The 10491-nt window shown below is 43.5% G+C and overlaps 1 long non-coding RNA gene across 1 annotated transcript; it reads right to left on the bottom strand.

Annotated features, from left to right (window-relative positions):
• Positions 1 to 3491: 3491 nt before the first annotated feature.
• LOC142011982 (uncharacterized) lies at positions 3492 to 10110 on the bottom strand. The gene is made up of 3 exons (XR_012645236.1): positions 9971 to 10110; positions 7730 to 7811; positions 3492 to 3882 (listed from the first exon to the last, which is right to left on the bottom strand). It is a non-coding gene; the product is annotated as an uncharacterized LOC142011982 (long non-coding RNA).
• Positions 10111 to 10491: the final 381 nt, after the last annotated feature.

The raw sequence follows: 10491 nt of genomic DNA, 5'->3' as shown, positions 1-10491 counted from the left end.
CAGCTGCCCGCTGCCCCCTGCCACGAGGCCCACAGGGATTGGGTAAGGGTCCCAGAGGCCTTGTGCTAGGCCTTTATTCAGGGCCTGCCCTGACCCACCCCAGCTACACTCTTCCCCACATGTCTGCCCATGCCCCACGCCTCATGTTCCCCCACCAAGTGCACCCCCCCCCACTCTCCACCTCACCACTCTCCCACCAATCACCAGAGACGTGGGGTTAGAGTGGGAACAATAAGCTTTACTTTGGGAAATCAATGTAACTGCAAAACAAAATAGAATGTGTGAAACTATTTACAATGGGGGAACAGTCCACAGAGGGGAGGCAGGGGGCTGGGTGGGGAAACTGAAATTGGGGGGGTCTGGGTGGGATGACTGACCTGGGAGGGGAGCTGGGATGGGAAAAGGCTCAGTCACCCAGGGGCTTGTGGGGACGGGAGCCATGACAGATATAGCTGTTCCTACCACCCCAGGTCTGGGGCCTCCTGCAGGACTGTGATGGGGCTGGGACCACAGGGAGGTAGGGGTGGGGTGAGGATGCTGTGGGCTCAGCCTCTGCAGCATGTGGGGAGGGGCCACAGGGGTTGAGCCAGGTGCACCCATCCCAGCCAGGAGCCACAGACAGGTCTGCCGTGCAGTGGGTGCCTTTGGGGGCAGGGAGCAGCTGCCAGAGAGGTGGCTATGGTGGGGGGCCACTGCCGGGTGGGTGGCTGTGAGCCGGGCTGGTGAGGGGCAGGAGGTTGGGTGAGGCAGGCGGCCAAGGCCTGAACCACAGCATTCAGGCTGCCAGCCAGCTGCATCCGTGGCTGTGCAGGGATGTAGGCTGGAGCAATGTGGCTGCCTCCCTTGGGCCCAGGACCCTGTGCAGCTCCCTACAGTGGTGGCAGTCCACAGGCCGTGCTCCCGACTGGCTGGCAGTGTCCTGGGCTTTCACATATGCCTGCCTCAGTTCTTTCACTTTTATCCACACATTGCTGCCAGTGCGGTTGGGGTGGCCTCGGGTGGCGAGCCCGCTGGCCAGCTGGTCAAAGGCCTCAGCATTCCTGTGGTGGTGTCAGGTTGCTGAAGGACCTCCTCCTCCTCCTCCCACAGAGCAAGAAGGTCCTTCAGCTCCCCATCAGATCAGGAGGGTCCCCTCCTGGCATGGCCCTTGCCTGGGCACTGTGAGCCCTCAGACTCATCATCCAGGGCCCTTGGGAGGCAGGAGTGTCCTGGCATGCTGCCATGGTGCACTGGGGGTGCAGAGGTTGGCGGCTGTATCGAGCAGGGGCAGTCCAAGTGGGAGCTTGTGCTACCCCTGCCCATGGTACCATGTCAGCTTCCTGCCTGGGGTTGACAGGGAGCTGCTTCCTTTAAGGGAGCTGGCAGGAACCATAGAGCCCCGCCTGGGCTGGCCAGAGTGTCTCCATCCTCCGGGAGGGCTGCCTCCTTGGTGGACCCCTTACTTCGAAGTAGTGTGTGCAGAACATCTACACACAACCTACTTCAAAGTTAAACTTCGAAGTAGGGCTCCGTTCCCGGGAAAGAAGTAGTTACTTTGAAGTCAGCCACTCTTATTTCGAAGTAAGGAAAAGTGTGTTAACTTCGAAATAAGGAAAAGTGTGTGTGAACATTCTGCTCGCTATTTCAAAATAATCCCTTATTTTGAAGTTAACTTCAAAGTAAGTTTGTAGCGTAGAAGCAGCCTTGATATCTGATTTGTGTCCATTTATTCTTTTGTGCATTACCCTTAGATGTTTCTGCCCATCAGGAGATCTGAGAAACTAGTTTATGCAGGTGAATCAGTTCAGTGGCCATTTTTCCCTCTATTTACCCACAGTTGGGAGTGCCTTACCCTTGAGATCATCAGGCTACTTATTCATTTTTTCTCCCTTTCTATCTGTCAGAGCTCTCAAGGTACAGAGCAACAAAGAAAATTACACTTTTTAAAAAAATGGCAAGAAACAACAGACCTCCTGAAAAGAAACGTCAGCCGTAAGCCAAATACAGAGTCCCAGACTAAATTCTAGTGCTGTATGCCAGTATTTGTATCGGGACAGAACTCGTTCATGTCAGCCCATGATAGGAAAAGACTTTAATATATGAACATGTAAGAAAAACACAGCCGAAAAAATCTTTCTACCTTGCACCACCATGATCTATCAGGAAGGATTTGAAGAGCTAGCCTGGAGGCTCATCACTACACAGAAATCCCCATTCTGGAAGAAGAGAGAAGCTTGGTAAAAAGCTGCACTTCTGCAGGTTTTTAATACCATTTCATGACACTTGCACAGGATAAAAGACGAAAGGATAGACACAATACAGCTGGTACATCTATTTCTGGAGGCATCACACCTCATTATTCTTACTGCAGAGGTGGTTTCTGAAACCATTGAGATCATGTTAGATATTATCTCCAGCCAGCCAGGATGCAATTCGTGATCACTAATACATATTTCTGAGTAAAAACAGCTGGACGGGCTTCCCCAAAATTGCAGGTATCTTGCAGCACAGCTCATACAGAATGATTATTTCTTAGAACTTCTCAAATATCCCCAGAGGCATATTCAATGGAACAAATCAATGACTACTTTGCTGTTAAATTATTATAGAAATAAATTTCCTAATAAGGGAAGTCACCAATAAGAAGTGCCCTATTTCCCAGTAAAGGTAAAAATCACTTTGTAATAAATGACACTATGACACTACAGAAAAAAAATTAGCTGCTGAAATAAATTACCATTGGAAATAACGTGTTAGGTACAAAGTATTGACAGGATACTAAGACTTAGACTTTATCCTTCCAGCAGCTCTGTACAGAACACTGTACCTTCACAGGACACACTGAGACCCAGTAATCCACACATGGTCCACCCCAATCGTTGAGCAGAAAAATCGAATAATTGGAAAGATAAGCACATGCGAGAGAGGAGAGCTATGTCACAGCAATCAGATATTTGGCCAAGTTCTGAGGCAGGTACAAGTTTTGGGAGGGAAGGTTGGTTGTTTGCTTGCTTGTTTGTTTGAAGACATTGAAAACGTTCTCCTTCTCTTTTGGGCTGAGTGACATCCATATACATCAGTGGTGGCACCTTACTATGCAGTGATAAAGTGCCTAGAGATGCTGTGGGATGAAAGGTATTTAGAGAGGCTACATTATGTTGAAGATATTCAGAGTGGCTAGTTCACTACAAAAGGAAATCTTTGCCCTTTTTATAGTCTCACTTTCTCATCAGTTGTCTTTTGCTATCTCGTTAACACTTCCAGATCTTTTCTGCTCCACATACCCAGGCTACTACAGGTGCTAATTCATCCATTAGCTAGTGTGGTAGAGATCTCTACTCTAAAGGTCTAAACCATGCTGAGGACCCAGTTGAGGCTCAACAACATGATTCCACAGAACAGAATTTCTGTTTTGTCCTATTTTGTTATCCCTTTGTTTTTCTGGGATGGGGGGAATTTGCTTTTTCTTGTTTTGTAGTCTTAATTAGGAATTACATACTAAAACCTCCAATAAAGTAACATTGTGACTATTAATTATGTGTTCCTCATTTCTAGGCACTCAATATGAGACATGTGGGCTCAGATTTACAGAAGTTCTGTATGCTCACAACTGTAACTGAAATCATTCAAAGCTCTGTTCCAAATGTATAAAAAAGTTCAGTATTCAGGAAAGTCATGTCCCCTAGACACACAAAGTCTGTGGACACTCAACGATTTTAGGCTTACTTTCCCTGTGCCTCAATTCTTCTTGGTTTAGCGAAGATGAATTCACTAATGCATCTGTGAAGCCACCAGATACTAGGGTAAAAGTACCATAGGAACACTCAGGAGGACAATCTTAATTTTGTGTTTGGTTCACATTTTGAATGGTGTGCTGCAAATAACATCCAGGGTCCATGTGTTCTACAAAAGAGGATAAAAAGAAACTTTGAGGCAGGAGTCCTGAGAAAAAATTAGTTTGTGAACATGCAATTAAAAACATTCATACTTCTGGCATTTCTTAACTTTTGAGTGCTTTTCTTTGGGAATGAAACATCATATTTAATGTAGTATTTGTAGGTGTAGCAGATATATAGCTATGTATTGCACACACACATGTTCACATGCACATATACACATCAGACTGTGATTCCACCATTCTATAAACATGGATGACAGTTCCCCGAAATTCACACTGGGGGCTGAGATACACAAATGCTGAGAGGTCTACGGAATTGGGGTAATGATTTCAAACAGCTTCATGGCACCTCTGCAAGTGGCTAGCAACACACTGGGACCCATATGTGACACTGGTCACACCTCCTCCTTTAGAAAGATTGCGTTTGATAAGGTACCAGTTATCTCACCCACTTAGTGTTTCTATGGCTTTTCCACAGGAGAGGATCATTTGGCCATATATTTTCTGGCCCCAGCACTAAGTCTACAGCAGCATTTATCTAGAGCTCATGATTCTCAGAGTGGTGCTGACATCACTGATGAAGCAGGTGAACTGCATAAGCAAATGTGCTCTGGTAAGATAAAGTGTTATTTCAGCTGAAGTTGTGGTCCTGAAACAAAACCTACTATGTTAATTCCAGTTTCAGTGTGGCATAGGGAAGAGGGAAATCAACAAAGTTTCTCAAACGGAAAATTATTTTCAATCTTCTCAGAGAGTATTACAGACAGGAAAATGATTCACTTCATTTTTACTTACCCAGTGGAATTTTTGCCTGAGTAAGGAATTTAGTAAGAGTCCTCAGAACTAAATGAGGGCTCCAGCTTTTCATCTCATAATCTCTGTTTTATAATATCGCACATATAACATGACAGTAAAATGTGATTAAAGAGTATTGGGCACTGGAGAAAGTCAATATATGTTGGCCTTCTGCCTCAACTACAAAGGATTTGAACCTCAGGTTGAATTCGCAATGGAATTCCTGATGGCTCCTTGTCTTTTTTTTAATTTACAGGTAATGTAATTTCTGAACTAGATGATTTATACTTCCCAATTTTTAAAGGAAGAAAACAAATGCATACGTTTAGAGCCCTGCAAAATCCACAGATATCTGCTTTATATGCAGGGGTATCCTCATCTGTGGATGTTCATGCAGATAGCTGTGGCTCATTTTTACATAAATGGATTTTGTATATAGAACACTGAAAATTTGCACATAGATCAGCAGGTATCTGCATCCACAAATGTGGATACTGATATCCACAGCTTATTTTTACAGATACAGATATAAATTATGTATCCACGCAGGGCTCTACATACATTTGTTAACCTATTACACTGATGGGATTAGAGGCTCAGATTTTCACAAAACAAAGTTCCATATATATTCACTCATCCCTCACTATACAAGCACAATTGGTTCCCAACTTTCTGCTCGTAGGCAAAAACTCATAAGAGGGACACTAAATTCCCATTAAAATACATGTAAAAGTGTCTGATTGGTTCCTAGTGCTCCTAATTGGGGGAAGGAGTGGCAGCATGCAGATTGAAAAGTTAGTGAACCTTGGGAGAGGGGTGTTGAAAAAGGTGCAGTACCTATTGGGGGGTTCGGTGGCCTGGGGGGTTCTGGGCCTGGCTGGGTGTTGGGGGTGGGTGGGGCTGAGGGGTGCGTGGGGAGTTGTGGGCCAGGGGTGTTGGGAGCAGGCTGGGTGCGGCTGCGGGTTTCCCTGTGCCCTGACCAGGGACCCCACGGCTGGAGCAGAGCCAGCTGCAGGTCTCCCCACCCGCCAGCCAGGGACCCCGCGGCTGGAGCAGAGCCAGACACGGGACTACGAGTTTCCCCACACCCCAGCCAGAGACCCTATGGCTGGTTCTGCTCCAGCTGCCGGGCTGTGGGTTTCCCTACACCCTAGCCCGGGACCCCACAGCTGGCTTCTATAAGCGTGAGAAGTTCACTCTTTTAGTGAACAAAGGTATGTATTTATGGCCCTCATTTTATCAAGAACTCGTAAGTCAAGTACTCGTTAAACAAGGTATGAGTGTGCTATGACAGACTATACAGTTATGGGATTTATGCATATTTATGTAGGCATACATTATGTATGCATACAGGGTGCTGTCGTCTGAGTAGGAGAACATGCTCACCATGCAGATTGTTGGTACTGTTGGAGTTGAAAGTTTTGTTCTTTTTTATTCTCTTTAAACTTTGAACTTTAGGCATAACCATGTAGCAATGTAAGGTAGCATATTAACACATGTAGCATGTCATTGATTTTATTGATTAAGTTCTTTAATTGAATACATGTCTCTTTGTTTTAGAGTTTAGTGAAGTTTAGTATGTAAAGAGACAGAGTTTTGGTATTATGTCTATGTTAACAAGATTGCAGGGTGATGTTGAAGGCTGAAGCCTTAATAGTTTGATTTACAATGCCTTTTACTCTGTTTTGCTCTGGGAGTCCTTGTAAGAATTGTTTACATGTGAAAGTGGTACGTCTGTGTTGAGATAAAGGTGGGAAGGTTATCCCCAGAGCCAGATGGCCAAGAAAGGAGGGGCGAAGCGTGGGTGAAGACAGACTTCACAGTGTCAGAGAAGAACCATCAGTGCATACCCCCAGTTAAGAAGAGACTGCATTGGCAGATTGATGACTTGAAAGCATGGAGCAGGCACCACTAAAGACAACTGATTACAGATGAGCCTTTTGGAGATGTTTTGAGAGCGATTGGTATCAGACAGATAACACACCAGTCACAGACTGACACAGCAAACTTCAACGATTATAAAAGCAGGGTGCTTTGCCAGGGGACTTTGGGTTCATCTTGCCACCAAGTCCAGGAGAGCATCAGATCACAACTGACAAGGCCCTGCTCCCCCTCTGTGATCAATCTAGCTGGCCACTAGATTGATTCAGGCTCTGGATTGGTAACTATAAGATCATTTGGCGGGACTGTGTGCATGCATGTATGTGTGTGTGGCTAAAAAGCATATGTCACTGTTATATTCTCAATAAGTGCAGCATACTGACTTTTCCTCTATAAAAGATCCCCTGTGCTTCATTTAAAACATAACAGTAGTACCTGTGTGTGTTGTATCTAGAAAAAAAAGGGGTTTGCTTGAGGTTCATTTAAATTTTCTCCTTGCTAGTAGGAAGCTTATCTATAATTTTTCTGTTTCAGACAAAAAAATAAAAGAATACAGTCTTCTGGCTGACTGGGAGTGATTATGAGTTCCTGACCACACAAATACAATTGAACCTACGCTGCTATTTTTGTTGTGGTGATGGTGGTTGTGAAAGAAAGGATGGTAACCCAAGTCCTTGCCAAGTTATACCCCTTTACATTTTTCCAGTAAATATTTTAGATGCAATATTCTTCTTCACTGCACAATTCGACAGCAGCTGAGAATCTGGTTCATTGATACACTTCAATTTCTCTTCTTAAAAGAAGAATTATGTATTTTATTAATAATTTTACACTTATTGCATACATAAGTATTTCAACTGAATGTAGGGCTCAAGAGAGGTGTGGTGCTGGCAGCCTTGAAAGCTGAAGCCTTCATTCCTTGCCATTATAGCTTCATCATAAGCAGCAGCAATGCAAACTGTGCAACCTGTTTCCTGCCCATAAAGTAAGATCATTTTAACTGTCTTTGCTGGCTCCAGCAATGGCAACAATTTCAAATGTTGTATTCATGACAGGTTTGTGGTGCACTAGGATTTCTCCCTACACAACCCTCCTTTTAAATTTTGGCAAAAATATAACATGGTCTTAAAACTCCAGTAGTTACGTGATTCACAGTCTTCCCAAAGTAACACCCACCTCTCCTTGAGCTTGCTGAAAGAAGTACCACTTCCAAAAAACCTTCTTCTTCTTCTTCTATTCTCCTTTTACCTCCTCTAATCTGCAACCCAGAAAGTGGAGCAAGGAAAAGCCACTACAATATACAAGCAAGTCAGATGCAGTGTAGACAAGTCTTATATTGCAGTCATCTGTCAGGTTTAGAATTTTGTACCACACTTATCTCCAGTATTGATTCATTATATTCATGTTAAATTATATTAAAGCAAGGATTTGGTTTTCATTGTCTGTGCAGTTGGTCCAAGAAAGAAAGAAACAATGAGCTTCTAGTAATACCATTTAAAAGGCATCTCAGTTTCGAAAAGACTGAAACAGCAGCTGACCATGAGTAAGTCTTCTGTATATCATCAAATCCCCTGCCGCTGAAAATCAAGAACAGGAAGAATATCCTCATATGGAAAAAGGCAGCTTTAAGTGCTTAAAAAATGGGAGGAATGAATGAGCGAATACTCATTTGGGACTATATTTAAATACCCAAATGCTCCAGATTTATATTAAAAATCTGGCGCTTCATAGCTCATTATTTCAGTGTGATTCAACTAAATTACCTATAAAAAACCTTAAAATGCTTTTAATTAATTTCTAAAAGCTTTTCCAATGGTATTTCTTATTCCCTACACAAATATTAATTCACTCTGATTGTTCTTTAATCTCTGAATCAATACAGATACCTTTAATCCTGCATATATAGCTGAATTTCACCTTGTTTGAAGAATGATAACACAATGACATCCTGCTCCTCATTTAAATTAACATGATTAAAAATAGAATGAAATGAACATGTTTTAGAAAGTGATGATACACTCTGGATAAATATACTCATCACAAATCTTACCCAACCAGCTGTTCCATACTCCAGAAGCCTCTTGCTTCACATCTTCACTACAGAGTTAACTCAGGCTCTTACTCAGGCATTGCTCCTAATATCCCTTTTTACACACATGCGAAAACATCTCATGTGAGGTGAGTGGTGCTTTCAGCCCAGTCTAATCCAGCCTGCATGGGGCACCAGCGAAGCTCCATTAACAGCTTCCAGACACTTGTATAGTAGGGGCACTGTAGTTGCCACATGTTAGTCCCCTAGTATGGACATGCTGCTTTCACTTGGCAGGGTAATTTACTCACATTGTAGGGAGCATGCAGACTCAGCCACATCTCAGCGTCCTCCAATGGCTTCCCACAACACTGCCTATGTATTTAGCAGGACGGAAAGATTCTCCCACAATTCACTGGGAAGGAAACAGAGCAGCTTATCACAGCACAAACAACAATGGAACCCAAGAAGTTCTCAGCCTCACAAATGGGTAAGAGCAGCAACAGTGAGGATAATAAGTTGGTTACGCCATTTCACTGTGGCCGCTCCACCTGGGCTAGGCAAAGAAAGATGATCGAGCCCTGGTGCCCTGAGTCCAAGTTGACACAGTAGCAAAGACATATCAGTGCCAAGGAATTCAGGCTAGGTGAATTATTTTTGTAAACCATTCATGTGGTTACACACTTATGGCAGTGTAATCGTAAAAGGGGCCATGTGAGCAGCCACTGATGTATAAGCACCACTGAAATACCACAGTCAGGGAGCTAAAGAAGCCATGAAGTAATCACACATTAAGAGGCAATGTGTGATAAAGCCTCCTCATTTGTCTGGGCTATTAGACCTTTTTTGGCATTCCTTTGGTCTGGTCTACAATGACAATGTAGTTTGACACATCTATGATGCTCAGGCGTGTGTGAAAAATCCACATTTCTGAACCTAGAGGTATACCAACCTAAACTCTGATATAGATGCAACTCGGTCAATGGAAGAATGTCAGTCAATCTACAAAAATAACAAGAAGTCCTGTGGCACCTTATAGACTAACAGATATTTTGGATCATAAGCTTTCATAGGCAAAGACCCGCTTCATCAGAAGCATCTGACAAAGTGAGTCGTTGCCCATGAAAGCTTATGCTCCAAAATATCTCTTAGTCTATAAGGTGCCACAGGACTTCTTGTTGTTTTTGAAGATACAGACTAACACAGCTACCTCTCTGATATCACTCAATCTAGTGTCATTGCTCAGGGAGGTGGAGTTCTCACAGAGAAGAAAAAACCCTTCTGTTTCTGGAGTCTGAGGCTACACTTACACTACAAGATACAAAATCAATATTAAGAAATTTACATTTCATGCTGGATTTTATAAATTTGAATCTGAATATTCTTACCTCCCCACGTGCTCCTCACAAAGTTGACTTTTTGTTGCCACACTCAATCAGCAAACATTGACTCTTGCAGCAGTGCATTGTGGGAACCTATCCCACAGTTCCCTTATCCCCATAGCATTCTGGGTGTTTTTGCTGGTATTTGACATCATCTTCCCACATTGCTTTGTCTTCATTCCCCTCCAATGGTAATCAAACATTCATTTTTCCAGGTGGAAAGAAGAAAAAGTAGGGCATCAACAAAGGCTTCCAAATTAATGAGAATCTCTTTATTTCCTAACTGAATTGCTTTTCAAAACTGTGGCTGCAACTGAATTATCAGGGTAATAGCATCTGTGTGTCTTCTCAAATGGCCATCCGCTGACTGTCCCCCCTCCCTTGATTGCATCTGATCCCTGAAATACTACAGGAACAATGAGAAGCATGAAGAAAGAATAGACAGTAAAGATTTGGAAAAAAGACAGTTGCCAAGGGACTGGGGTTTGGGTTCCCAATCCACTACACAGCTTTTGAGCACAGTCATT

The sequence above is a fragment of the Carettochelys insculpta genome, chromosome 4 (assembly GCF_033958435.1).
Source record: "Carettochelys insculpta isolate YL-2023 chromosome 4, ASM3395843v1, whole genome shotgun sequence".
Lineage (NCBI taxonomy): Eukaryota > Metazoa > Chordata > Testudines > Carettochelyidae > Carettochelys > Carettochelys insculpta.
The sequence above is the reverse complement of the archived record's forward strand: the minus strand, read 5'-3'. Positions and strand labels throughout refer to the sequence as shown.